Source organism: Phalangium opilio, unplaced genomic scaffold (assembly GCF_054372755.1).
Source record: "Phalangium opilio isolate 3A_F unplaced genomic scaffold, DU_Popi_V2 ptg000082l_1, whole genome shotgun sequence".
NCBI lineage: Eukaryota > Metazoa > Arthropoda > Arachnida > Opiliones > Phalangiidae > Phalangium > Phalangium opilio.
The window spans coordinates 17,032,816-17,054,900 of NW_028324189.1; the positions used below are offsets into that span (position 1 = coordinate 17,032,816).

At 37.8% G+C, this 22,085-nt stretch overlaps 62 pseudogenes; all 62 read right to left on the reverse strand.

The window, feature by feature from the left end:
• Positions 1-879: 879 nt before the first annotated feature.
• Positions 880-998, reverse strand: LOC149653032 (5S ribosomal RNA; annotated as a pseudogene).
• A 359-nt stretch (positions 999-1,357) lies between these two features.
• On the reverse strand, positions 1,358-1,476 carry LOC149653033 (5S ribosomal RNA; annotated as a pseudogene).
• A 136-nt stretch (positions 1,477-1,612) lies between these two features.
• LOC149653034 (5S ribosomal RNA) lies at positions 1,613-1,731 on the reverse strand (annotated as a pseudogene).
• A 362-nt stretch (positions 1,732-2,093) lies between these two features.
• LOC149653035 (5S ribosomal RNA) lies at positions 2,094-2,212 on the reverse strand (annotated as a pseudogene).
• A 138-nt stretch (positions 2,213-2,350) lies between these two features.
• LOC149653036 (5S ribosomal RNA) lies at positions 2,351-2,469 on the reverse strand (annotated as a pseudogene).
• A 361-nt stretch (positions 2,470-2,830) lies between these two features.
• LOC149653037 (5S ribosomal RNA) lies at positions 2,831-2,949 on the reverse strand (annotated as a pseudogene).
• Positions 2,950-3,071: 122 nt separating this feature from the next.
• LOC149653038 (5S ribosomal RNA) lies at positions 3,072-3,174 on the reverse strand (annotated as a pseudogene).
• A 362-nt stretch (positions 3,175-3,536) lies between these two features.
• Positions 3,537-3,655, reverse strand: LOC149653039 (5S ribosomal RNA; annotated as a pseudogene).
• Positions 3,656-3,776: 121 nt separating this feature from the next.
• Positions 3,777-3,879, reverse strand: LOC149653040 (5S ribosomal RNA; annotated as a pseudogene).
• A 137-nt stretch (positions 3,880-4,016) lies between these two features.
• Positions 4,017-4,135, reverse strand: LOC149653041 (5S ribosomal RNA; annotated as a pseudogene).
• A 360-nt stretch (positions 4,136-4,495) lies between these two features.
• Positions 4,496-4,614, reverse strand: LOC149653042 (5S ribosomal RNA; annotated as a pseudogene).
• A 138-nt stretch (positions 4,615-4,752) lies between these two features.
• LOC149653043 (5S ribosomal RNA) lies at positions 4,753-4,871 on the reverse strand (annotated as a pseudogene).
• Positions 4,872-5,231: 360 nt separating this feature from the next.
• LOC149653044 (5S ribosomal RNA) lies at positions 5,232-5,350 on the reverse strand (annotated as a pseudogene).
• Positions 5,351-5,710: 360 nt separating this feature from the next.
• Positions 5,711-5,829, reverse strand: LOC149653045 (5S ribosomal RNA; annotated as a pseudogene).
• A 122-nt stretch (positions 5,830-5,951) lies between these two features.
• Positions 5,952-6,054, reverse strand: LOC149653046 (5S ribosomal RNA; annotated as a pseudogene).
• A 137-nt stretch (positions 6,055-6,191) lies between these two features.
• LOC149653047 (5S ribosomal RNA) lies at positions 6,192-6,310 on the reverse strand (annotated as a pseudogene).
• A 137-nt stretch (positions 6,311-6,447) lies between these two features.
• LOC149653048 (5S ribosomal RNA) lies at positions 6,448-6,566 on the reverse strand (annotated as a pseudogene).
• A 138-nt stretch (positions 6,567-6,704) lies between these two features.
• LOC149653049 (5S ribosomal RNA) lies at positions 6,705-6,823 on the reverse strand (annotated as a pseudogene).
• A 361-nt stretch (positions 6,824-7,184) lies between these two features.
• LOC149653050 (5S ribosomal RNA) lies at positions 7,185-7,303 on the reverse strand (annotated as a pseudogene).
• Positions 7,304-7,664: 361 nt separating this feature from the next.
• On the reverse strand, positions 7,665-7,783 carry LOC149653051 (5S ribosomal RNA; annotated as a pseudogene).
• Positions 7,784-8,144: 361 nt separating this feature from the next.
• On the reverse strand, positions 8,145-8,263 carry LOC149653052 (5S ribosomal RNA; annotated as a pseudogene).
• A 361-nt stretch (positions 8,264-8,624) lies between these two features.
• On the reverse strand, positions 8,625-8,743 carry LOC149653053 (5S ribosomal RNA; annotated as a pseudogene).
• Positions 8,744-9,106: 363 nt separating this feature from the next.
• Positions 9,107-9,225, reverse strand: LOC149653054 (5S ribosomal RNA; annotated as a pseudogene).
• A 122-nt stretch (positions 9,226-9,347) lies between these two features.
• LOC149653055 (5S ribosomal RNA) lies at positions 9,348-9,450 on the reverse strand (annotated as a pseudogene).
• A 137-nt stretch (positions 9,451-9,587) lies between these two features.
• On the reverse strand, positions 9,588-9,706 carry LOC149653056 (5S ribosomal RNA; annotated as a pseudogene).
• A 122-nt stretch (positions 9,707-9,828) lies between these two features.
• Positions 9,829-9,931, reverse strand: LOC149653057 (5S ribosomal RNA; annotated as a pseudogene).
• Positions 9,932-10,068: 137 nt separating this feature from the next.
• Positions 10,069-10,187, reverse strand: LOC149653058 (5S ribosomal RNA; annotated as a pseudogene).
• A 122-nt stretch (positions 10,188-10,309) lies between these two features.
• Positions 10,310-10,412, reverse strand: LOC149653059 (5S ribosomal RNA; annotated as a pseudogene).
• A 138-nt stretch (positions 10,413-10,550) lies between these two features.
• On the reverse strand, positions 10,551-10,669 carry LOC149653060 (5S ribosomal RNA; annotated as a pseudogene).
• Positions 10,670-11,031: 362 nt separating this feature from the next.
• On the reverse strand, positions 11,032-11,150 carry LOC149653061 (5S ribosomal RNA; annotated as a pseudogene).
• A 363-nt stretch (positions 11,151-11,513) lies between these two features.
• Positions 11,514-11,632, reverse strand: LOC149653062 (5S ribosomal RNA; annotated as a pseudogene).
• Positions 11,633-11,754: 122 nt separating this feature from the next.
• LOC149653063 (5S ribosomal RNA) lies at positions 11,755-11,857 on the reverse strand (annotated as a pseudogene).
• A 137-nt stretch (positions 11,858-11,994) lies between these two features.
• On the reverse strand, positions 11,995-12,113 carry LOC149653064 (5S ribosomal RNA; annotated as a pseudogene).
• Positions 12,114-12,235: 122 nt separating this feature from the next.
• LOC149653065 (5S ribosomal RNA) lies at positions 12,236-12,338 on the reverse strand (annotated as a pseudogene).
• Positions 12,339-12,475: 137 nt separating this feature from the next.
• Positions 12,476-12,594, reverse strand: LOC149653066 (5S ribosomal RNA; annotated as a pseudogene).
• A 123-nt stretch (positions 12,595-12,717) lies between these two features.
• On the reverse strand, positions 12,718-12,820 carry LOC149653067 (5S ribosomal RNA; annotated as a pseudogene).
• Positions 12,821-12,957: 137 nt separating this feature from the next.
• Positions 12,958-13,076, reverse strand: LOC149653068 (5S ribosomal RNA; annotated as a pseudogene).
• A 122-nt stretch (positions 13,077-13,198) lies between these two features.
• On the reverse strand, positions 13,199-13,301 carry LOC149653069 (5S ribosomal RNA; annotated as a pseudogene).
• A 137-nt stretch (positions 13,302-13,438) lies between these two features.
• On the reverse strand, positions 13,439-13,557 carry LOC149653070 (5S ribosomal RNA; annotated as a pseudogene).
• Positions 13,558-13,679: 122 nt separating this feature from the next.
• On the reverse strand, positions 13,680-13,782 carry LOC149653071 (5S ribosomal RNA; annotated as a pseudogene).
• A 137-nt stretch (positions 13,783-13,919) lies between these two features.
• On the reverse strand, positions 13,920-14,038 carry LOC149653072 (5S ribosomal RNA; annotated as a pseudogene).
• Positions 14,039-14,161: 123 nt separating this feature from the next.
• On the reverse strand, positions 14,162-14,264 carry LOC149653073 (5S ribosomal RNA; annotated as a pseudogene).
• Positions 14,265-14,401: 137 nt separating this feature from the next.
• On the reverse strand, positions 14,402-14,520 carry LOC149653074 (5S ribosomal RNA; annotated as a pseudogene).
• A 122-nt stretch (positions 14,521-14,642) lies between these two features.
• On the reverse strand, positions 14,643-14,745 carry LOC149653075 (5S ribosomal RNA; annotated as a pseudogene).
• A 137-nt stretch (positions 14,746-14,882) lies between these two features.
• LOC149653076 (5S ribosomal RNA) lies at positions 14,883-15,001 on the reverse strand (annotated as a pseudogene).
• Positions 15,002-15,359: 358 nt separating this feature from the next.
• On the reverse strand, positions 15,360-15,478 carry LOC149653077 (5S ribosomal RNA; annotated as a pseudogene).
• A 362-nt stretch (positions 15,479-15,840) lies between these two features.
• On the reverse strand, positions 15,841-15,959 carry LOC149653078 (5S ribosomal RNA; annotated as a pseudogene).
• A 363-nt stretch (positions 15,960-16,322) lies between these two features.
• On the reverse strand, positions 16,323-16,441 carry LOC149653079 (5S ribosomal RNA; annotated as a pseudogene).
• A 122-nt stretch (positions 16,442-16,563) lies between these two features.
• On the reverse strand, positions 16,564-16,666 carry LOC149653080 (5S ribosomal RNA; annotated as a pseudogene).
• A 137-nt stretch (positions 16,667-16,803) lies between these two features.
• On the reverse strand, positions 16,804-16,922 carry LOC149653081 (5S ribosomal RNA; annotated as a pseudogene).
• Positions 16,923-17,044: 122 nt separating this feature from the next.
• Positions 17,045-17,147, reverse strand: LOC149653082 (5S ribosomal RNA; annotated as a pseudogene).
• A 137-nt stretch (positions 17,148-17,284) lies between these two features.
• On the reverse strand, positions 17,285-17,403 carry LOC149653083 (5S ribosomal RNA; annotated as a pseudogene).
• Positions 17,404-17,526: 123 nt separating this feature from the next.
• LOC149653084 (5S ribosomal RNA) lies at positions 17,527-17,629 on the reverse strand (annotated as a pseudogene).
• A 137-nt stretch (positions 17,630-17,766) lies between these two features.
• On the reverse strand, positions 17,767-17,885 carry LOC149653085 (5S ribosomal RNA; annotated as a pseudogene).
• A 361-nt stretch (positions 17,886-18,246) lies between these two features.
• LOC149653086 (5S ribosomal RNA) lies at positions 18,247-18,365 on the reverse strand (annotated as a pseudogene).
• Positions 18,366-18,725: 360 nt separating this feature from the next.
• Positions 18,726-18,844, reverse strand: LOC149653087 (5S ribosomal RNA; annotated as a pseudogene).
• A 361-nt stretch (positions 18,845-19,205) lies between these two features.
• On the reverse strand, positions 19,206-19,324 carry LOC149653088 (5S ribosomal RNA; annotated as a pseudogene).
• Positions 19,325-19,686: 362 nt separating this feature from the next.
• LOC149653089 (5S ribosomal RNA) lies at positions 19,687-19,805 on the reverse strand (annotated as a pseudogene).
• Positions 19,806-20,166: 361 nt separating this feature from the next.
• Positions 20,167-20,285, reverse strand: LOC149653090 (5S ribosomal RNA; annotated as a pseudogene).
• Positions 20,286-20,645: 360 nt separating this feature from the next.
• LOC149653091 (5S ribosomal RNA) lies at positions 20,646-20,764 on the reverse strand (annotated as a pseudogene).
• Positions 20,765-21,126: 362 nt separating this feature from the next.
• LOC149653092 (5S ribosomal RNA) lies at positions 21,127-21,245 on the reverse strand (annotated as a pseudogene).
• A 361-nt stretch (positions 21,246-21,606) lies between these two features.
• LOC149653093 (5S ribosomal RNA) lies at positions 21,607-21,725 on the reverse strand (annotated as a pseudogene).
• Between the last annotated feature and the right edge of the window lie 360 nt (positions 21,726-22,085).

Sequence of the window (22,085 nt, forward strand, 5' to 3'; positions counted from 1 at the left end):
AGATCCCAGTATCTCTTGTAGAACAAGAGTTATGAGCCTCCAAAGTTTAGTGCAAAAATCATAAGTAACATAATAAAAATAAGTGAGAAGATACCAAAGTTGACGAACATTTTGCTTAATATTTCGGCCCCTGTTTGTTGTAGCTCAATGATTTTAGTATGGTTAGATGGGGGACAAATTGGACTAAAACATGCTCAAAGGACATCCCCGTATCTCCAGTAGAAACAGAGTTACGAGCCTGCAAAGTATAGTCCAATGTATTTCCTATGGAGGGGTTTGTTTGTTTACGATTAGCTTAATTACTCGACTACTGTTTGTCGTAGCCCTAATTCTTAGTATGGCTAGATGTTGGACAAATTGGTCTATAACATACTCAAAGGACATCCCCGTATCTCCAGTAGAAACAGAGTTACGAGACTGCAAAGTATAGTCTAATGCATTTTCTATGGAAGGGTTTGTTTGTTCACGTATTGCTTAACTTCGGTGATCGGACGTGAACCGGTGTTTGGCCGTTGCCGAGAGTGCTAGTTAATAATTTGAATTTAATTAACTTTCATCTTTATAAAACAATAACAAAAAGAAGATATGTTTGCTTTTTCATATCTGGTGGAATTTGAAAGAGGAAACAAAAGTGAAAAAACAAACGGCACGCAGTATTCCCAAGTACTGTATGCGCTCGACGCTGCTTAACTTCGGTGATCGGACGTGAACCGGTGTTTTCAGCGTGATATGGCCGTTGCCGAGAGTGCTAGTTAATAATTCGAATTTAAATTAAGTGAGACAAATTAACCTTCATCATTTTAAAACTATAACAAAAAGTAAACATGTTTGCTTTTTTCATATCTATTAAAATTTAAAAGAGGAAAAAAAAAGTGAAAAAGCCAACGGCACGCAGTGTTCCCAAGTGGTCTCTCTCCCAAGTAGTGACTGCGCTCGACGCCGCTTAACTTCGGTTATCGGACGAGAACCGGTGTATACAGCGTGATATGGCCGTTGCCGAGAGTGGTAGTTAATAATTTGAATTTAATTAACTTTCATCTTTATAAAACAATAACAAAAAGATATGTTTGCTTTTTTCATATCTGGTGGAATTTGAAAGAGGAAACAAAAGTGATAAAACAAACGGCACGCAGTATTCCCAAATACTGTATGCGCTCGACGCTGCTTAACTTCGGTGATCGGACGTAAACCGGTGTTTTCAGCGTTATATGGCCGTTGCCGAGAGTGCTAGTTAATAATTCGAATTTAAATTAAGTGAGACAAATTAACCTTCATCATTTTAAAACAATAACAAAAAGAAAACCTGTTTGCTTTTTACATATCTATTAAAATTTAAAAGAGGAAAAAAAAGTGAAAAAGCCAACGGCACGCAGTGTTCCTAAGTGCTCTCCCTCCCAAGTACTGACTCCGCTCGACGCTGCTTACCTTCGGTGAACGGACGAGAACCGGTGTATTCAGCGTGATATGATCGTTGCCGAGAGTGCTAGTTAATAATTCGGATTTAAATTAAGTGAGACAAATTAACCTTCATCATTTTAAAACAATAACAAAAAGAAAACGTGTTTGCTTTTTTCATATCTATTAAAATTTAAAAGAGGAAAAAAAGTGAAAAAGCCAACGGCACGCAGTGTTCCTAAGTGGTCTCCCTCCCAAGCAATGACTGCGCTCGACGCTGCTTAACTTCGATTATCGGACGAGAATCGGTGTTTTCAGCGTGATATGGCCGTTGCCGAGAGTGCTAGTTAATAATTTGAATTTAATTAACTTTCATCTTTATAAAACAATAACAAAAAGAAGATATGTTTGCTTTTTTTATATCTGGTGGAATTTGAAAGAGGAAACAAAAGTGAAAAAGCAAACGGCACGCAGTATTCCCAAGTACTGACTGCGCTCGACGCTGCTATAGTCGGCGATCGGACGAGAACCGGTGTTCTCAGCGTGATATGGCCGTTGCCGAGAGTGCTAGATAATAATTCGAATTTAAATTAAGTGAGACAAATTAACCTTCATCTTTTTCAAACAATAACAAAAAGAAAATATGTTTGCTTTTTTCATATCTATTGGAATTTAAAAGAGAAAAAAAAAAGTGAAAAAGCGAACGGCACGCAGTGTTCCTAAGTGGTCGCCCTCCCAAGTACTGACTGCGCTCGACGCTGCTTAACTTCGGTTATCGGACGAGAACCGGTGTATTCAGCGTTATATGGCCGTTGCCGAGAGTGCAAGTTAATAATTCGAATTTAAATTAAGTGAGACAAATTAACCTTCATCATTTTAAAACAATAACAAAAAGAAAACATGTTTGCTTTTTTCATATCTCTTAAAATTTAAAAGAGGAAAAAAAAAGTGAAAAAGCCAACGGCACGCAGTGTTCCTAAGTGGTCTCCCTCCCAAGTAGTGACTGCGCTCGACGCTGCTTAACTTCGGTTATCGGACGAGAATCGGTGTATTCAGCGTGATATGGCCGTTGCCGAGAATGCTAGTTAATAATTTGAATTTAATTAACCTTCATCCTTATAAAACAATAACAAAAAGAAGATATGTTTGCTTTTTTCATATCTGGTGGAATTTAAAAGAAGAAACAAAAGTGAAAAAGCAAACGGCACGCAGTATTCCCAAGTACTGTATGCGCTCGACGCAGCTTTACTTCGGTGATCGGACGTGAACCGGTGTTTTCAGCGTGATATGGCCGTTGCCGAGAGTGCTAGTTAATAATTCGAATTTAAATTAAGTGAGACAAATTAACCTTCATCATTTTAAAACAATAACAAAAAGAAAACGTGTTTGCTTTTTTCATATCTATTAAGATTTAAAAGAGGAAAAAAAGTGAAAAAGCCAACGGCACGCAGTGTTCCTAAGTGGTCTCCCTCCCAAGTAATGACTGCGCTCGACGCTGCTTAACTTCGATTATCGGACGAGAATCGGTGTTTTCAGCGTGACATGGCCGTTGCCGAGAGTGCTAGTTAATAATTTGAATTTAATTAACTTTCATCTTTATAAAACAATAACAAAAAGAAGATATGTTTGCTTTTTTTATATCTGGTGGAATTTGAAAGAGGAAACAAAAGTGAAAAAGCAAACGGCACGCAGTATTCCCAAGTACTGACTGCGCTCGACGCTGCTTAACTTCGGTTATCGGACGAGAACCGGTGTATTCAGCGTGATATGGCCGTTGCCGAGAGTGCTAGTTAATAATTTGAATTTAATTAACTTTCATCTTTATAAAACAATAACTAAAAGAAGATTTGTTTGCTTTTTTCATATCTGGTGGAATTTGAAAGAGGAAACTAAAGTGAAAAAAGCAAACGGCACGCATTATTCCCAAGTACTGACTGCGCTCGACGCTGCTAACGTCGGCGATCGGACGAGAACCGGTGTTCTCAGCGTGATATGGCCGTTGCCGAGAGTGCTAGATAATAATTCGAATTTAAATTAAGTGAGACAAATTAACCTTCATCTTTTTCAAACAATAACAAAAAGAAAATATGTTTGCTTTTTTCATATCTATTGGAATTTAAAAGAGGAAAAAAAAGTGAAAAAGTTAACGGCACGCAGTGTTCCTAAGTGGTCGCCCTCCCAAGTACTGACTGCGCTCGACGCTGCTTAACTTCGGTTATCGGACGAGAACCGGTGTATTCAGCGTGATATGGCCGTTCCGAGAGTGCTAGTTAATAATTTGAATTTAATTAACCTTCATCCTTATAAAACAATAACAAAAAGAAGATATGTTTGCTTTTTTCATATCTGGTGGAATTTAAAAGAAGAAACAAAAGTGAAAAAGCAAACGGCACGCAGTATTCCCAAGTACTGTATGCGCTCGACGCTGCTTTACTTCGGTGATCGGACGTGAACCGGTGTTTTCAGCGTGATATGGCCGTTTCCGAGAGTGCTAGTTAATAATTCGTATTTAAATTAAGTGAGACAAATTAACCTTCATCATTTTAAAACAATAACAAAAAGAAAACGTGTTTGCTTTTTTCATATCTATTAAAATTTAAAAGAGGAAAAAAAGTGAAAAAAGCCAACGGCACGCAGTGTTCCTAAGTGGTCTCCCTCCCAAGCAATGACTGCGCTCGACGCTGCTTAACTTCGATTATCGGACGAGAATCGGTGTTTTCAGCGTGATATGGCCGTTGCCGAGAGTGCTAGTTAATAATTTGAATTTAATTAACTTTCATCTTTATAAAACAATAACAAAAAGAAGATATGTTTGCTTTTTTTATATCTGGTGGAATTTGAAAGAGGAAACAAAAGTGAAAAAGCAAACGGCACGCAGTATTCCCAAGTACTGACTGCGCTCGACGCTGCTATCGTCGGCGATCGGACGAGAACCGGTGTTCTCAGCGTGATATGCCCGTTCCGAGAGTGCTAGATAATAATTCGAATTTAAATTAAGTGAGACAAATTAACCTTCATCTTTTTCAAACAATAACAAAAAGAAAATATGTTTGCTTTTTTCATATCTATTGGAATTTAAAAGAGAAAAAAAAAGTGAAAAAGCGAACGGCACGCAGTGTTCCTAAGTGGTCGCCCTCCCAAGTACTGACTGCGCTCGACGCTGCTTAACTTCGGTTATCGGACGAGAACCGGTGTATTCAGCGTTATATGGCCGTTGCCGAGAGTGCAAGTTAATAATTCGAATTTAAATTAAGTGAGACAAATTAACCTTCATCATTTTAAAACAATAACAAAAAGAAAACATGTTTGCTTTTTTCATATCTCTTAAAATTAAAAAGAGGAAAAAAAAAGTGAAAAAGCCAACGGCACGCAGTGTTCCTAAGTGGTCTCCCTCCCAAGTAGTGACTGCGCTCGACGCTGCTTAACTTCGGTTATCGGACGAGAATCGGTGTATTCAGCGTGATATGGCCGTTGCCGAGAATGCTAGTTAATAATTTGAATTTAATTAACCTTCATCCTTATAAAACAATAACAAAAAGAAGATATGTTTGCTTTTTTCATATCTGGTGGAATTTAAAAGAAGAAACAAAAGTGAAAAAGCAAACGGCACGCAGTATTCCCAAGTACTGTATGCGCTCGACGCAGCTTTACTTCGGTGATCGGACGTGAACCGGTGTTTTCAGCGTGATATGGCCGTTGCCGAGAGTGCTAGTTAATAATTCGAATTTAAATTAAGTGAGACAAATTAACCTTCATCATTTTAAAACAATAACAAAAAGAAAACGTGTTTGCTTTTTTCATATCTATTAAAATTGAAAGAGGAAAAAAAGTGAAAAAGCCAACGGCACGCAGTGTTCCTAAGTGGTCTCCCTCCCAAGTAATGACTGCGCTCGACGCTGCTTAACTTCGATTATCGGACGAGAATCGGTGTTTTCAGCGTGACATGGCCGTTGCCGAGAGTGCTAGTTAATAATTTGAATTTAATTAACCTTCATCCTTATAAAACAATAACAAAAAGAAGATATGTTTGCTTTTTTCATATCTGGTGGAATTTAAAAGAAGAAACAAAAGTGAAAAAGCAAACGGCACGCAGTATTCCCAAGTACTGTATGCGCTCGACGCAGCTTTACTTCGGTGATCGGACGTGAACCGGTGTTTTCAGCGTAATATGGCCGTTGCCGAGAGTGCTAGTTAATAATTCGAATTTAAATTAAGTGAGACAAATTAACCTTCATCATTTTAAAACAATAACAAAAAGAAAACGTGTTTGCTTTTTTCATATCTATTAAAATTGAAAGAGGAAAAAAAGTGAAAAAGCCAACGGCACGCAGTGTTCCTAAGTGGTCTCCCTCCCAAGTAATGACTGCGCTCGACGCTGCTTAACTTCGATTATCGGACGAGAATCGGTGTTTTCAGCGTGACATGGCCGTTGCCGAGAGTGCTAGTTAATAATTTGAATTTAATTAACTTTCATCTTTATAAAACAATAACAAAAAGAAGATATGTTTGCTTTTTTTATATCTGGTGGAATTTGAAAGAGGAAACAAAAGTGAAAAAGCAAACGGCACGCAGTATTCCCAAGTACTGACTGCGCTCGACGCTGCTTAACTTCGGTTATCGGACGAGAACCGGTGTATTCAGCGTGATATGGCCGTTGCCGAGAGTGCAAGTTAATAATTCGAATTTAAATTAAGTGAGACAAATTAACCTTCATCTTTTTCAAACAATAACAAAAAGAAAATATGTTTGCTTTTTTCATATCTATTGGAATTTAAAAGAGAAAAAAAAAGTGAAAAAGCTAACGGCACGCAGTGTTCCTAAGTGGTCGCCCTCCCAAGTACCAACTGCGCTCGACGCTGCTTAACTTCGGTTATCGGACGAGAACCGGTGTATTCAGCGTGATATGGCCGTTGCCGAGAGTGCTAGATAATAATTCGAATTTAAATTAAGTGAGACAAATTAACCTTCATCTTTTTCAAACAATAACAAAAAGAAAATATGTTTGCTTTTTTCATATCTATTGGAATTTAAAAGAGAAAAAAAAAGTGAAAAAGCTAACGGCACGCAGTGTTCCTAAGTGGTCGCCCTCCCAAGTACTGACTGCGCTCGACGCTGCTTAACTTCGGTTATCGGACGAGAACCGGTGTATTCAGCGTGATATGGCCGTTGCCGAGAGTGCAAGTTAATAATTCGAATTTAAATTAAGTGAGACAAATTAACCTTCATCATTTTAAAACAATAACAAAAAGAAAACATGTTTGCTTTTTTCATATCTCTTAAAATTTAAAAGAGGAAAAAAAAAGTGAAAAAGCCAACGGCACGCAGTGTTCCTAAGTGGTCTCCCTCCCAAGTAGTGACTGCGCTCGACGCTGCTTAACTTCGGTTATCGGACGAGAATCGGTGTATTCAGCGTGATATGGCCGTTGCCGAGAATGCTAGTTAATAATTTGAATTTAATTAACTTTCTTCTTTATAAAACAATAACAAAAAGAAGATATGTTTGCTATTTTCATATCTGGTGGAATTTAAAAGAGGTAACAAAAGTGAAAAAGCAAACGGCACGCAGTATTCCCAAGTACTGTATGCGCTCGACGCTGCTTTACTTCGGTGATCGGACGTGAACCGGTGTTTTCAGCGTGATATGGCCGTTGCCGAGAGTGCTAGTTAATAATTCGAATTTAAATTAAGTGAGACAAATTTACCTTCATCATTTTAAAACAATAACAAAAAGAAAACGTGTTTGCTTTTTTCATATCTATTAAAATTTAAAAGAGGAAAAAAAGTGAAAAAGCCAACGGCACGCAGTGTTCCTAAGTGGTCTCCCTCCCAAGTAATGACTGCGCTCGACGCTGCTTAACTTCGATTATCGGACGAGAATCGGTGTTTTCAGCGTGACATGGCCGTTGCCGAGAGTGCTAGTTAATAATTTGAATTTAATTAACTTTCATCTTTATAAAACAATAACAAAAAGAAGATATGTTTGCTTTTTTTATATCTGGTGGAATTTGAAAGAGGAAACAAAAGTGAAAAAGCAAACGGCACGCAGTATTCCCAAGTACTGACTGCGCTCGATGCTGCTATCGTCGGCGATCGGACGAGAACCGGTGTTCTCAGCGTGATATGGCCGTTGCCGAGAGTGCTAGATAATAATTCGAATTTAAATTAAGTGAGACAAATTAACCTTCATCTTTTTCAAACAATAACAAAAAGAAAATATGTTTGCTTTTTTCATATCTATTGGAATTTAAAAGAGAAAAAAAAAGTGAAAAAGCTAACGGCACGCAGTGTTCCTAAGTGGTCTCCCTCCCAAGTAGTGACTGCGCTCGACGCTGCTTAACTTCGGTTATCGGACGAGAACCGGTGTATTCATCGTGATATGGCCGTTGCCGAGAATGCTAGTTAATAATTTGAATTTAATTAACTTTCTTCTTTATAAAACAATAACAAAAAGAAGATATGTTTGCTTTTTTCATATCTGGTGGAATTTAAAAGAGGAAACAAAAGTGAAAAAGCAAACGGCACGCAGTATTCCCAAGTACTGTATGCGCTCGACGCTGCTTTACTTCGGTGATCGGACGTGAACCGGTGTTTTCAGCGTGATATGGCCGTTGCCGAGAGTGCTAGTTAATAATTCGAATTTAAATTAAGTGAGACAAATTAACCTTCATCATTTTAAAACAATAACAAAAAGAAAACGTGTTTGCTTTTTTCATATCTATTAAAATTTAAAAGAGGAAAAAAAGTGAAAAAGCCAACGGCACGCAGTGTTCCTAAGTGGTCTCCCTCCCAAGTAATGACTGCGCTCGACGCTGCTTAACTTCGATTATCGGACGAGAATCGGTGTTTTCAGCGTGACATGGCCGTTGCCGAGAGTGCTAGTTAATAATTTGAATTTAATTAACTTTCATCTTTATAAAACAATAACAAAAAGAAGATATGTTTGCTTTTTTTATATCTGGTGGAATTTGAAAGAGGAAACAAAAGTGAGAAAGCAAACGGCACGCAGTATTCCCAAGTACTGACTGCGCTCGATGCTGCTATCGTCGGCGATCGGACGAGAACCGGTGTTCTCAGCGTGATATGGCCGTTGCCGAGAGTGCTAGATAATAATTCGAATTTAAATTAAGTGAGACAAATTAACCTTCATCTTTTTCAAACAATAACAAAAAGAAAATATGTTTGCTTTTTTCATATCTATTGGAATTTAAAAGAGAAAAAAAAAGTGAAAAAGCTAACGGCACGCAGTGTTCCTAAGTGGTCTCCCTCCCAAGTAGTGACTGCGCTCGACGCTGCTTAACTTCGGTTATCGGACGAGAACCGGTGTATTCATCGTGATATGGCCGTTGCCGAGAATGCTAGTTAATAATTTGAATTTAATTAACTTTCTTCTTTATAAAACAATAACAAAAAGAAGATATGTTTGCTTTTTTCATATCTGGTGGAATTTAAAAGAGGAAACAAAAGTGAAAAAACAAACGGCACGCAGTATTCCCAAGTACTGTATGCGCTCGACGCTGCTTAACTTCGGTGATCGGACGTGAACCGGTGTTTTCAGCGTGATATGGCCGTTGCCGAGAGTGCTAGTTAATAATTCGAATTTAAATTAAGTGAGACAAATTAACCTTCATCATTTTAAAACAATAACAAAAAGAAAACATGTTTGCTTTTTTCATATCTATTAAAATTTAAACGAGGAAAAAAAAAGTGAAAAAGCCAACGGCACGCAGTGTTCCTAAGTGGTCTCCCTCCCAAGTAATGAGTGCGCTCGACGCTGCTTAACTTCGGTTATCTGACGAGAACCGGTGTATTCAGCGTGATATGGCCGTTGCCGAGAATGCTAGTTAATAATTTGAATTTAATTAACTTTCTTCTTTATAAAACAATAACAAAAAGAAGATATGTTTGCTATTTTCATATCTGGTGGAATTTAAAAGAGGAAACAAAAGTGAAAAAGCAAACGGCACGCAGTATTCCCAAGTACTGTATGCGCTCGACGCTGCTTTACTTCGGTGATCGGATGTGAACCGGTGTTTTCAGCGTGATATGGCCGTTGCCGAGAGTGCTAGTTAATAATTAGAATTTAAATTAAGTGAGACAAATTAACCTTCATCATTTTAAAACAATAACAAAAAGAAAACGTGTTTGCTTTTTTCATATCTATTAAAATTTAAAAGATGAAAAAATAGTGAAAAAGCCAACGGCACGCAGTGTTCCTAAGTGGTCTTCCTCCCAAGTAATGACTGCGCTCGACGCTGCTTAACTTCGGGTATCGGACGAGAATCGGTGTATTCAGCGTGATATGGCCGTTGCCGAGAATGCTAGTTAATAATTTGAATTTAATTAACTTTCTTCTTTATAAAACAATAACAAAAAGAAGATATGTTTGCTATTTTCATATCTGGTGGAATTTAAAAGAGGAAACAAAAGTGAAAAAGCAAACGGCACGCAGTATTCCCAAGTACTGTATGCGCTCGACGCTGCTTTACTTCGGTGATCGGATGTGAACCGGTGTTTTCAGCGTGATATGGCCGTTGCCGAGAGTGCTAGTTAATAATTCGAATTTAAATTAAGTGAGACAAATTAACCTTCATCATTTTAAAACAATAACAAAAAGAAAACGTGTTTGCTTTTTTCATATCTATTAAAATTTAAAAGAGGAAAAAAAAGTGAAAAAGCCAACGGCACGCAGTGTTTATAAGTGGTCTCCCTCCCAAGTAATGACTGCGCTCGACGCTGCTTAACTTCGGTTATCGGACGAGAATCGGTATATTCAGCGTGATATGGCCGTTGCCGAGAGTGCTAGTTAATAATTTGAATTTAATTAACTTTCATCTTTATAAAACAATAACAAAAAGAAGATATGTTTGCTTTTTTCATATCTGGTGGAATTTAAAAGAGGAAACAAAAGTGAAAAAGCAAACGGCACGCAGTATTCCCAAGTACTGTATGCGCTCGACGCTGCTTAACTTCGGTGATCGGACGTGAACCGGTGTTTTCAGCGTGATATGGCCGTTGCCGAGAGTGCTAGTTAATAATTCGAATTTAAATTAAGTGAGACAAATTAACCTTCATCATTTTAAAACAATAACAAAAAGAAAACGTGTTTGCTTTTTTCATATCTCTTAAAATTTAAAAGAGGAAAAAAAAAGTGAAAAAGCCAACGGCACGCAGTGTTCCTAAGTGGTCTCCCTCCCAAGTAGTGACTGCGCTCGACGCTGCTTAACTTCGGTTATCGGACGAGAATCGGTGTATTCAGCGTGATATGGCCGTTGCCGAGAATGCTAGTTAATAATTTGAATTTAGTTAACTTTCTTCTTTATAAAACAATAACAAAAAGAAGATATGTTTGCTATTTTCATATCTGGTGGAATTTAAAAGAGGAAACAAAAGTGAAAAAGCAAACGGCACGCAGTATTCCCAAGTACTGTATGCGCTCGACGTTGCTTAACTTCGGTGATTTGACGTGAACCGGTGTTTTCAGCGTGATATGGCCGTTGCCGAGAGTGCTAGATAATAATTCGAATTTAAATTAAGTGAGACAAATTAACCTTCATCTTTTTCAAACAATAACAAAAAGAAAATATGTTTGCTTTTTTCATATCTTTTGGAATTTAAAAGAGGAAAAAAAAGTGAAAAAGCTAACGGCACGCAGTGTTCCTAAGTGGTCGCCCTCCCAAGTACTGACTGCGCTCGACGCTGCTTAACTTCGGTTATCGGACGAGAACCGGTGTATTCAGCGTGATATGGCCGTTGCCGAGAGTGCTAGTTAATAATTTGAATTTAATTAACCTTCATCTTTATAAAACAATAACAAAAAGAAGATATGTTTGCTTTTTTCATATCTGGTGGAATTTAAAAGAGGAAACAAAAGTGAAAAAACAAACGGCACGCAGTATTCCCAAGTACTGTATGCGCTCGACGCTGCTTAACTTCGGTGATCGGACGTGAACCGGTGTTTTCAGCGTGATATGGCCGTTGCCGAGAGTGCTAGTTAATAATTCGAATTTAAATTAAGTGAGACAAATTAACCTTCATCATTTTAAAACAATAACAAAAAGAAAACATGTTTGCTTTTTTCATATCTATTAAAATTTAAACGAGGAAAAAAAAAGTGAAAAAGCCAACGGCACGCAGTGTTCCTAAGTGGTCTCCCTCCCAAGTAATGACTGCGCTCGACGCTGCTTAACTTCGGTTATCTGACGAGAACCGGTGTATTCAGCGTGATATGGCCGTTGCCGAGAATGCTAGTTAATAATTTGAATTTAATTAACTTTCTTCTTTATAAAACAATAACAAAAAGAAGATATGTTTGCTATTTTCATATCTGGTGGAATTTAAAAGAGGAAACAAAAGTGAAAAAGCAAACGGCACGCAGTATTCCCAAGTACTGTATGCGCTCGACGCTGCTTTACTTCGGTGATCGGATGTGAACCGGTGTTTTCAGCGTGATATGGCCGTTGCCGAGAGTGCTAGTTAATAATTAGAATTTAAATTAAGTGAGACAAATTAACCTTCATCATTTTAAAACAATAACAAAAAGAAAACGTGTTTGCTTTTTTCATATCTATTAAAATTTAAAAGAGGAAAAAAAAGTGAAAAAGCCAACGGCACGCAGTGTTTATAAGTGGTCTCCCTCCCAAGTAATGACTGCGCTCGACGCTGCTTAACTTCGGTTATCGGACGAGAATCGGTATATTCAGCGTGATATGGCCGTTGCCGAGAGTGCTAGTTAATAATTTGAATTTAATTAACTTTCATCTTTATAAAACAATAACAAAAAGAAGATATGTTTGCTTTTTTCATATCTGGTGGAATTTAAAAGAGGAAACAAAAGTGAAAAAGCAAACGGCACGCAGTATTCCCAAGTACTGTATGCGCTCGACGCTGCTTAACTTCGGTGATCGGACGTGAACCGGTGTTTTCAGCGTGATATGGCCGTTGCCGAGAGTGCTAGTTAATAATTCGAATTTAAATTAAGTGAGACAAATTAACCTTCATCATTTTAAAACAATAACAAAAAGAAAACGTGTTTGCTTTTTTCATATCTATTAAAATTTAAAAGAGGAAAAAAAAGTGAAAAAGCCAACGGCACGCAGTGTTCCTAAGTGGTCTCCCTCCCAAGAAGTGACTGCGCTCGACGCTGCTTAACTTCGGTTATCGGACGAGAACCGGTGTATTCAGCGTGGTATGGCCGTTGCCGAGAATACTACTTAATAATTTGAATTTAATTAACTTTTATCTTTATAAAACAATAACAAAAAAGAAGATATGTTTGCTTTTTTCATATCTGGTGGAATTTAAAAGAGGAAACAAAAGTGAAAAAGCCAACGGCACGCAGTATTCCCAAGTACTGTATGCGCTCGACGCTGCTTAACTTCGGTGATCGGACGTGAACCGGTGTTTTCAGCGTGATATGGCCGTTGCCGAGAGTGCTAGTTAATAATTAGAATTTAAATTAAGTGAGACAAATTAACCTTCATCATTTTAAAACAATAACAAAAAGAAAACGTGTTTGCTTTTTTCATATCTATTAAAATTTAAAAGATGAAAAAATAGTGAAAAAGCCAACGGCACGCAGTGTTCCTAAGTGGTCTTCCTCCCAAGTAATGACTGCGCTCGACGCTGCTTAACTTCGGGTATCGGACGAGAATCGGTGTATTCAGCGTGATATGGCCGTTGCCGAGAATGCTAGTTAATAATTTGAATTTAATTAACTTTCTTCTTTATAAAACAATAACAAAAAGAAGATATGTTTGCTATTTTCATATCTGGTGGAATTTAAAAGAGGAAACAAAAGTGAAAAAGCAAACGGCACGCAGTATTCCCAAGTACTGTATGCGCTCGACGCTGCTTTACTTCGGTGATCGGATGTGAACCGGTGTTTTCAGCGTGATATGGCCGTTGCCGAGAGTGCTAGTTAATAATTCGAATTTAAATTAAGTGAGACAAATTAACCTTCATCATTTTAAAACAATAACAAAAAGAAAACGTGTTTGCTTTTTTCATATCTATTAAAATTTAAAAGAGGAAAAAAAAGTGAAAAAGCCAACGGCACGCAGTGTTTATAAGTGGTCTCCCTCCCAAGTAATGACTGCGCTCGACGCTGCTTAACTTCGGTTATCGGACGAGAATCGGTATATTCAGCGTGATATGGCCGTTGCCGAGAGTGCTAGTTAATAATTTGAATTTAATTAACTTTCATCTTTATAAAACAATAACAAAAAGAAGATATGTTTGCTTTTTTCATATCTGGTGGAATTTAAAAGAGGAAACAAAAGTGAAAAAGCAAACGGCACGCAGTATTCCCAAGTACTGTATGCGCTCGACGCTGCTTAACTTCGGTGATCGGACGTGAACCGGTGTTTTCAGCGTGATATGGCCGTTGCCGAGAGTGCTAGTTAATAATTCGAATTTAAATTAAGTGAGACAAATTAACCTTCATCATTTTAAAACAATAACAAAAAGAAAACGTGTTTGCTTTTTTCATATCTATTAAAATTTAAAAGAGGAAAAAAAAGTGAAAAAGCCAACGGCACGCAGTGTTCCTAAGTGGTCTCCCTCCCAAGAAGTGACTGCGCTCGACGCTGCTTAACTTCGGTTATCGGACGAGAACCGGTGTATTCAGCGTGGTATGGCCGTTGCCGAGAATACTACTTAATAATTTGAATTTAATTAACTTTTATCTTTATAAAACAATAACAAAAAAGAAGATATGTTTGCTTTTTTCATATCTGGTGGAATTTAAAAGAGGAAACAAAAGTGAAAAAGCCAACGGCACGCAGTATTCCCAAGTACTGTATGCGCTCGACGCTGCTTAACTTCGGTGATCGGACGTGAACCGGTGTTTTCAGCGTGATATGGCCGTTGCCGAGAGTGCTAGTTAATAATTAGAATTTAAATTAAGTGAGACAAATTAACCTTCATCATTTTAAAACAATAACAAAAAGAAAACGTGTTTGCTTTTTTCATATCTATTAAAATTTAAAAGATGAAAAAATAGTGAAAAAGCCAACGGCACGCAGTGTTCCTAAGTGGTCTTCCTCCCAAGTAATGACTGCGCTCGACGCTGCTTAACTTCGGGTATCGGACGAGAATCGGTGTAATCAGCGTGATATGGCCGTTGCCGAGAATGCTAGTTAATAATTTGAATTTAATTAACTTTCTTCTTTATAAAACAATAACAAAAAGAAGATATGTTTGCTATTTTCATATCTGGTGGAATTTAAAAGAGGAAACAAAAGTGAAAAAGCAAACGGCACGCAGTATTCCCAAGTACTGTATGCGCTCGACGCTGCTTTACTTCGGTGATCGGATGTGAACCGGTGTTTTCAGCGTGATATGGCCGTTGCCGAGAGTGCTAGTTAATAATTCGAATTTAAATTAAGTGAGACAAATTAACCTTCATCATTTTAAAACAATAACAAAAAGAAAACGTGTTTGCTTTTTTCATATCTATTAAAATTTAAAAGAGGAAAAAAAAGTGAAAAAGCCAACGGCACGCAGTGTTTATAAGTGGTCTCCCTCCCAAGTAATGACTGCGCTCGACGCTGCTTAACTTCGGTTATCGGACGAGAATCGGTATATTCAGCGTGATATGGCCGTTGCCGAGAGTGCTAGTTAATAATTTGAATTTAATTAACTTTCATCTTTATAAAACAATAACAAAAAGAAGATATGTTTGCTTTTTTCATATCTGGTGGAATTTAAAAGAGGAAACAAAAGTGAAAAAGCAAACGGCACGCAGTATTCCCAAGTATGCGCTCGACGCTGCTTAACTTCGGTGATCGGACGTGAACCGGTGTTTTCAGCGTGATATGGCCGTTGCCGAGAGTGCTAGTTAATAATTCGAATTTAAATTAAGTGAGACAAATTAACCTTCATCATTTTAAAACAATAACAAAAAGAAAACGTGTTTGCTTTTTTCATATCTCTTAAAATTTAAAAGAGGAAAAAAAAAGTGAAAAAGCCAACGGCACGCAGTGTTCCTAAGTGGTCTCCCTCCCAAGTAGTGACTGCGCTCGACGGTGCTTAACTTCGGTTATCGGACGAGAATCGGTGTATTCAGCGTGATATGGCCGTTGCCGAGAATGCTAGTTAATAATTTGAATTTAGTTAACTTTCTTCTTTATAAAACAATAACAAAAAGAAGATATGTTTGCTATTTTCATATCTGGTGGAATTTAAAAGAGGAAACAAAAGTGAAAAAGCAAACGGCACGCAGTATTCCCAAGTACTGTATGCGCTCGACGTTGCTTAACTTCGGTGATCGGACGTGAACCGGTGTTTTCAGCGTGATATGGCCGTTGCCGAGAGTGCTAGATAATAATTCGAATTTAAATTAAGTGAGACAAATTAACCTTCATCATTTTAAAACAATAACAAAAAGAAAATATGTTTGCTTTTTTCATATCTATTAAAATTTAAAAGAGGAAAAAAAAGTGAAAAAGCTAACGGCACGCAGTGTTCCTAAGTGGTCGCCCTCCCAAGTACTGACTGCGCTCGACGCTGCTTAACTTCGGTTATCGGACGAGAACCGGTGTATTCAGCGTGATATGGCCGTTGCCGAGAGTGCTAGTTAATAATTTGAATTTAATTAACCTTCATCTTTATAAAACAATAACAAAAAGAAGATATGTTTGCTTTTTTCATATCTGGTGGAATTTAAAAGAGGAAACAAAAGTGAAAAAACAAACGGCACGCAGTATTCCCAAGTACTGTATGCGCTCGACGCTGCTTAACTTCGGTGATCGGACGTGAACCGGTGTTTTCAGCGTGATATGGCCGTTGCCGAGAGTGCTAGTTAATAATTCGAATTTAAATTAAGTGAGACAAATTAACCTTCATCATTTTAAAACAATAACAAAAAGAAAACATGTTTGCTTTTTTCATATCTATTAAAATTTAAACGAGGAAAAAAAAAGTGAAAAAGCCAACGGCACGCAGTGTTCCTAAGTGGTCTCCCTCCCAAGTAATGACTGCGCTCGACGCTGCTTAACTTCAGTTATCTGACGAGAACCGGTGTATTCAGCGTGATATGGCCGTTGCCGAGAATGCTAGTTAATAATTTGAATTTAATTAACTTTCTTCTTTATAAAACAATAACAAAAAGAAGATATGTTTGCTATTTTCATATCTGGTGGAATTTAAAAGAGGAAACAAAAGTGAAAAAGCAAACGGCACGCAGTATTCCCAAGTACTGTATGCGCTCGACGCTGCTTTACTTCGGTGATCGGATGTGAACCGGTGTTTTCAGCGTGATATGGCCGTTGCCGAGAGTGCTAGTTAATAATTAGAATTTAAATTAAGTGAGACAAATTAACCTTCATCATTTTAAAACAATAACAAAAAGAAAACGTGTTTGCTTTTTTCATATCTATTAAAATTTAAAAGATGAAAAAATAGTGAAAAAGCCAACGGCACGCAGTGTTCCTAAGTGGTCTTCCTCCCAAGTAATGACTGCGCTCGACGCTGCTTAACTTCGGTTATCGGACGAGAATCGGTATATTCAGCGTGATATGGCCGTTGCCGAGAGTGCTAGTTAATAATTTGAATTTAATTAACTTTCATCTTTATAAAACAATAACAAAAAGAAGATATGTTTGCTTTTTTCATATCTGGTGGAATTTAAAAGAGGAAACAAAAGTGAAAAAGCAAACGGCACGCAGTATTCCCAAGTACTGTATGCGCTCGACGCTGCTTAACTTCGGTGATCGGACGTGAACCGGTGTTTTCAGCGTGATATGGCCGTTGCCGAGAGTGCTAGTTAACAATTCGAATTTAAATTAAGTGAGACAAATTAACCTTCATCATTTTAAAACAATAACAAAAAGAAAACGTGTTTGCTTTTTTCATATCTATTAAAATTTAAAAGAGGAAAAAAAAGTGAAAAAGCCAACGGCACGCAGTGTTCCTAAGTGGTCTCCCTCCCAAGAAGTGACTGCGCTCGACGCTGCTTAACTTCGGTTATCGGACGAGAACCGGTGTATTCAGCGTGGTATGGCCGTTGCCGAGAATACTACTTAATAATTTGAATTTAATTAACTTTTATCTTTATAAAACAATAACAAAAAAGAAGATATGTTTGCTTTTTTCATATCTGGTGGAATTTAAAAGAGGAAACAAAAGTGAAAAAGCCAACGGCACGCAGTATTCCCAAGTACTGTATGCGCTCGACGCTGCTTAACTTCGGTGATCGGAAGTGAACCGGTGTTTTCAGCGTGATATGGCCGTTGCCGAGAGTGTTAGTTAATAATTCGAATTTAAATTAAGTGAGACAAATTAACCTTCATCATTTTAAAACAATAACAAAAAGAAAACCTGTTTGCTTTTTACATATCTATTAAAAATTAAAAGAGGAAAAAAAAGTGAAAAAGCCAACGGCACGCAGTGTTCCTAAGAGGTCTCCCTCCCAAGTAGTGACTGCGCTCGACGCTGCTTAACTTCGGTTATCGGACGAGAGCCAGTGAATTCAGCGTGATATGGCCGTTGCCGAGAGTGCTAGTTAATAATTTGAATTTAATTAACCTTCATCTTTATAAAACAATAACAAAAAGAAGATATGTTTGCTTTTTTCATATCTGGTGGAATTTAAAAGAGGAAACAAAAGTGAAAAAACAAACGGCACGCAGTATTCCCAAGTACTGTATGCGCTCGACGCTGCTTAACTTCGGTGATCGGACGTGAACCGGTGTTTTCAGCGTGATATGTCCGTTGCCGAGAGTGTTAGTTAAAATTCGAATTTAAATTAAATGAGACAAATTAACCTTCATCATTTTAAAACAATAACAAAAAGAAAACCTGTTTGCTTTTTACATATTTATTAAAAATTAAAAGAGGAAAAAAAAGTGAAAAAGCCAACGGCACGCAGTGTTCCTAAGTGGTCTCCCTCCCAAGTAGTGACTGCGCTCGACGCTGCTTAACTTCGGTTATCGGACGAGAACCAGTGAATTCAGCGTGATATGGCCGTTGCCGAGTGTGCTTGTTAATAATTTGAATTTAATTAACCTTCATCTTTATAAAACAATAACAAAAAGAAGATATGTTTGCTTTTTTCATATCTGGTGGAATTTAAAAGAGGAAACAAAAGTGAAAAAACAAACGGCACGCAGTATTCCCAAGTACTGTATGCGCTCGACGCTGCGTTACTTCGGTGATCGGACGTGAACCGGTGTTTTCAGCGTGATATGGCCGTTGCCGAGAGTGCTAGTTAATAATTCGAATTTAAATTAAGTCAGACAAATTAACCTTCATCATTTTAAAACAATAACAAAAAGAAAACATGTTTGCTTTTCGCATATCTATTAAAATTTAAAGAGGAAAAAAAGTGAAAAAGCCAACGGCACGCAGTGTTCCTAAGTGGTCTCCCTCCCAAGTAGTGACTGCGCTCGACGCTGCTTAACTTCGGTTATCGGACGAGAACCGGTGAATTCAGCGTGATATGGCCGTTGCCGAGAGTGCTAGTTAATAATTTGAATTTAATTAACCTTCATCTTTATAAAACAATAACAAAAAGAAGATATGTTTGCTTTTTTCATATCTGGTGGAATTTAAAAGAGGAAACAAAAGTGAAAAAACAAACGGCACGCAGTATTCCCAAGTACTGTATGCGCTCGACGCTGCATAACTTCGTTGATCGGAAGTGAACCGGTGTTTTCATCGTGATATGGCCGTTGCCGAGAGTGCTAGTTAATAATTCGAATTTAAATTAAGTGAGACAAATTAACCTTCATCATTTTAAAACAATAACAAAAAGAAAACATGTTTGCTTTCTTCATATCTATTAAAATTTAAAAGAGGAAAAAAAGTGAAAAAGCCAACGGCACGCAGTGTTCCTAAGTGGTCTCCCTCGCAAGTAGTGACTGCGCTCGACGCTGCTTAACTTCGGTTATCGGACGAGAACCGGGGTATTCAGCGTGATATTGCCGTTACCGAGAGTGCTAGTTAATAATTTGAATTTAATTAACTTTCATCATTATAAAACAATAACAAAAAAGAAGATATGTTTGCTTTTTTCATATCTGGTGGAATTTGAAAGAGGAAACAAAAGTGAAAAAGCAAACGGCACGCAGTATTCCCAAGTACTGACTGCGCTCGACGCTGCTAACGTCGGCGATCGGACGAGAACAGGTGTTCTCAGCGTGATATGGCCGTTGCCGAGAGTGCTAGATATTAATTCGAATTTAAATTAAGTGAGACAAATTAACCTTCATCTTTTTCAAACAATAACAAAAAGAAAATATGTTTGCTTTTTTCATATCTTTTGGAATTTAAAAGAGGAAAAAAAAGTGAAAAAGCTAACGGCACGCAGTGTTCCTAAGTGGTCGCCCTCCCAAGTACTGACTGCGCTCGACGCTGCTTAACTTTGGTTATCGGACGAGAACCGGTGTATTCAGCGTGATATGGCCGTTGCCGAGTGTGCTTGTTAATAATTTGAATTTAATTAACCTTCATCTTTATAAAACAATAACAAAAAGAAGATATGTTTGCTTTTTTCATATCTGGTGGAATTTAAAAGAGGAAACAAAAGTGAAAAAACAAACGGCACGCAGTATTCCCAAGTACTGACTGCGCTCGACGCTGCTAACGTCGGCGATCGGACGAGAACCGGTGTTCTCAGCGTGATATGGCCGTTGCCGAGAGTGCTAGTTAATAATTCGAATTTAAATTAAGTGAGACAAATTAACCTTCATCATTTTAAAACAATAACAAAAAGAAAACCTGTTTGCTTTTTACATATCTATTAAAATTTAAAAAGGGAAAATAAAGTGAAAAAGCCAACGGCACGCAGTGTTTCTAAGTGGTCTCCCTCCCAAGTAATGACTGCGCTCGACGCTGCTTAACTTCGGTTATCGGACGAGAACCGGTGTATTCAGCGTGATATGGCCGTTGCCGAGAATGCTAGTTAATAATTTGAATTTAATTAACTTTCTTCTTTATAAAACAATAACAAAAAGGAGATATGTTTGCTTTTTTCATATCTGGTGGAATTTGAAAGAGGAAACAAAAGTGAAAAAGCAAACGGCACGCAGTATTCCCAAGTACTGACTGCGCTCGACGCTGCTAACGTCGGCGATCGGACGAGAACCGGTGTTCTCAGCGTGATATGGCCGTTGCCGATAGTGCTAGTTAATAATTCGAATTTAAATTAAGTGAGACAAATTAACCTTCATCATTTTAAAACAATAACAAAAAGAAAACATGTTTGCTTTCTTCATATCTATTAAAATTTAAAAGAGGAAAAAAAGTGAAAAAGCCAACGGCACGCAGTGTTCCTAAGTGGTCTCCCTCGCAAGTAGTGACTGCGCTCGACGCTGCTTAACTTCGGTTATCGGACGAGAACCGGGGTATTCAGCGTGATATTGCCGTTACCGAGAGTGCTAGTTAATAATTTGAATTTAATTAACTTTCATCATTATAAAACAATAACAAAAAAGAAGATATGTTTGCTTTTTTCATATCTGGTGGAATTTGAAAGAGGAAACAAAAGTGAAAAAGCAAACGGCACGCAGTATTCCCAAGTACTGACTGCGCTCGACGCTGCTAACGTCGGCGATCGGACGAGAACAGGTGTTCTCAGCGTGATATGGCCGTTGCCGAGAGTGCTAGATATTAATTCGAATTTAAATTAAGTGAGACAAATTAACCTTCATCTTTTTCAAACAATAACAAAAAGAAAATATGTTTGCTTTTTTCATATCTTTTGGAATTTAAAAGAGGAAAAAAAAGTGAAAAAGCTAACGGCACGCAGTGTTCCTAAGTGGTCGCCCTCCCAAGTACTGACTGCGCTCGACGCTGCTTAACTTTGGTTATCGGACGAGAACCGGTGTATTCAGCGTGATATGGCCGTTGCCGAGTGTGCTTGTTAATAATTTGAATTTAATTAACCTTCATCTTTATAAAACAATAACAAAAAGAAGATATGTTTGCTTTTTTCATATCTGGTGGAATTTAAAAGAGGAAACAAAAGTGAAAAAACAAACGGCACGCAGTATTCCCAAGTACTGACTGCGCTCGACGCTGCTAACGTCGGCGATCGGACGAGAACCGGTGTTCTCAGCGTGATATGGCCGTTGCCGAGAGTGCTAGTTAATAATTCGAATTTAAATTAAGTGAGACAAATTAACCTTCATCATTTTAAAACAATAACAAAAAGAAAACCTGTTTGCTTTTTACATATCTATTAAAATTTAAAAAGGGAAAATAAAGTGAAAAAGCCAACGGCACGCAGTGTTTCTAAGTGGTCTCCCTCCCAAGTAATGACTGCGCTCGACGCTGCTTAACTTCGGTTATCGGACGAGAACCGGTGTATTCAGCGTGATATGGCCGTTGCCGAGAATGCTAGTTAATAATTTGAATTTAATTAACTTTCTTCTTTATAAAACAATAACAAAAAGGAGATATGTTTGCTTTTTTCATATCTGGTGGAATTTGAAAGAGGAAACAAAAGTGAAAAAGCAAACGGCACGCAGTATTCCCAAGTACTGACTGCGCTCGACGCTGCTAACGTCGGCGATCGGACGAGAACCGGTGTTCTCAGCGTGATATGGCCGTTGCCGATAGTGCTAGTTAATAATTTGAATTTAATTAACCTTCATCTTTATAAAACAATAACAAAAAGAAGATATGTTTGCTTTTTTCATATCTGGTGGAATTTGAAAGAGGAAACAAAAGTGAAAAAGCAAACGGCACGC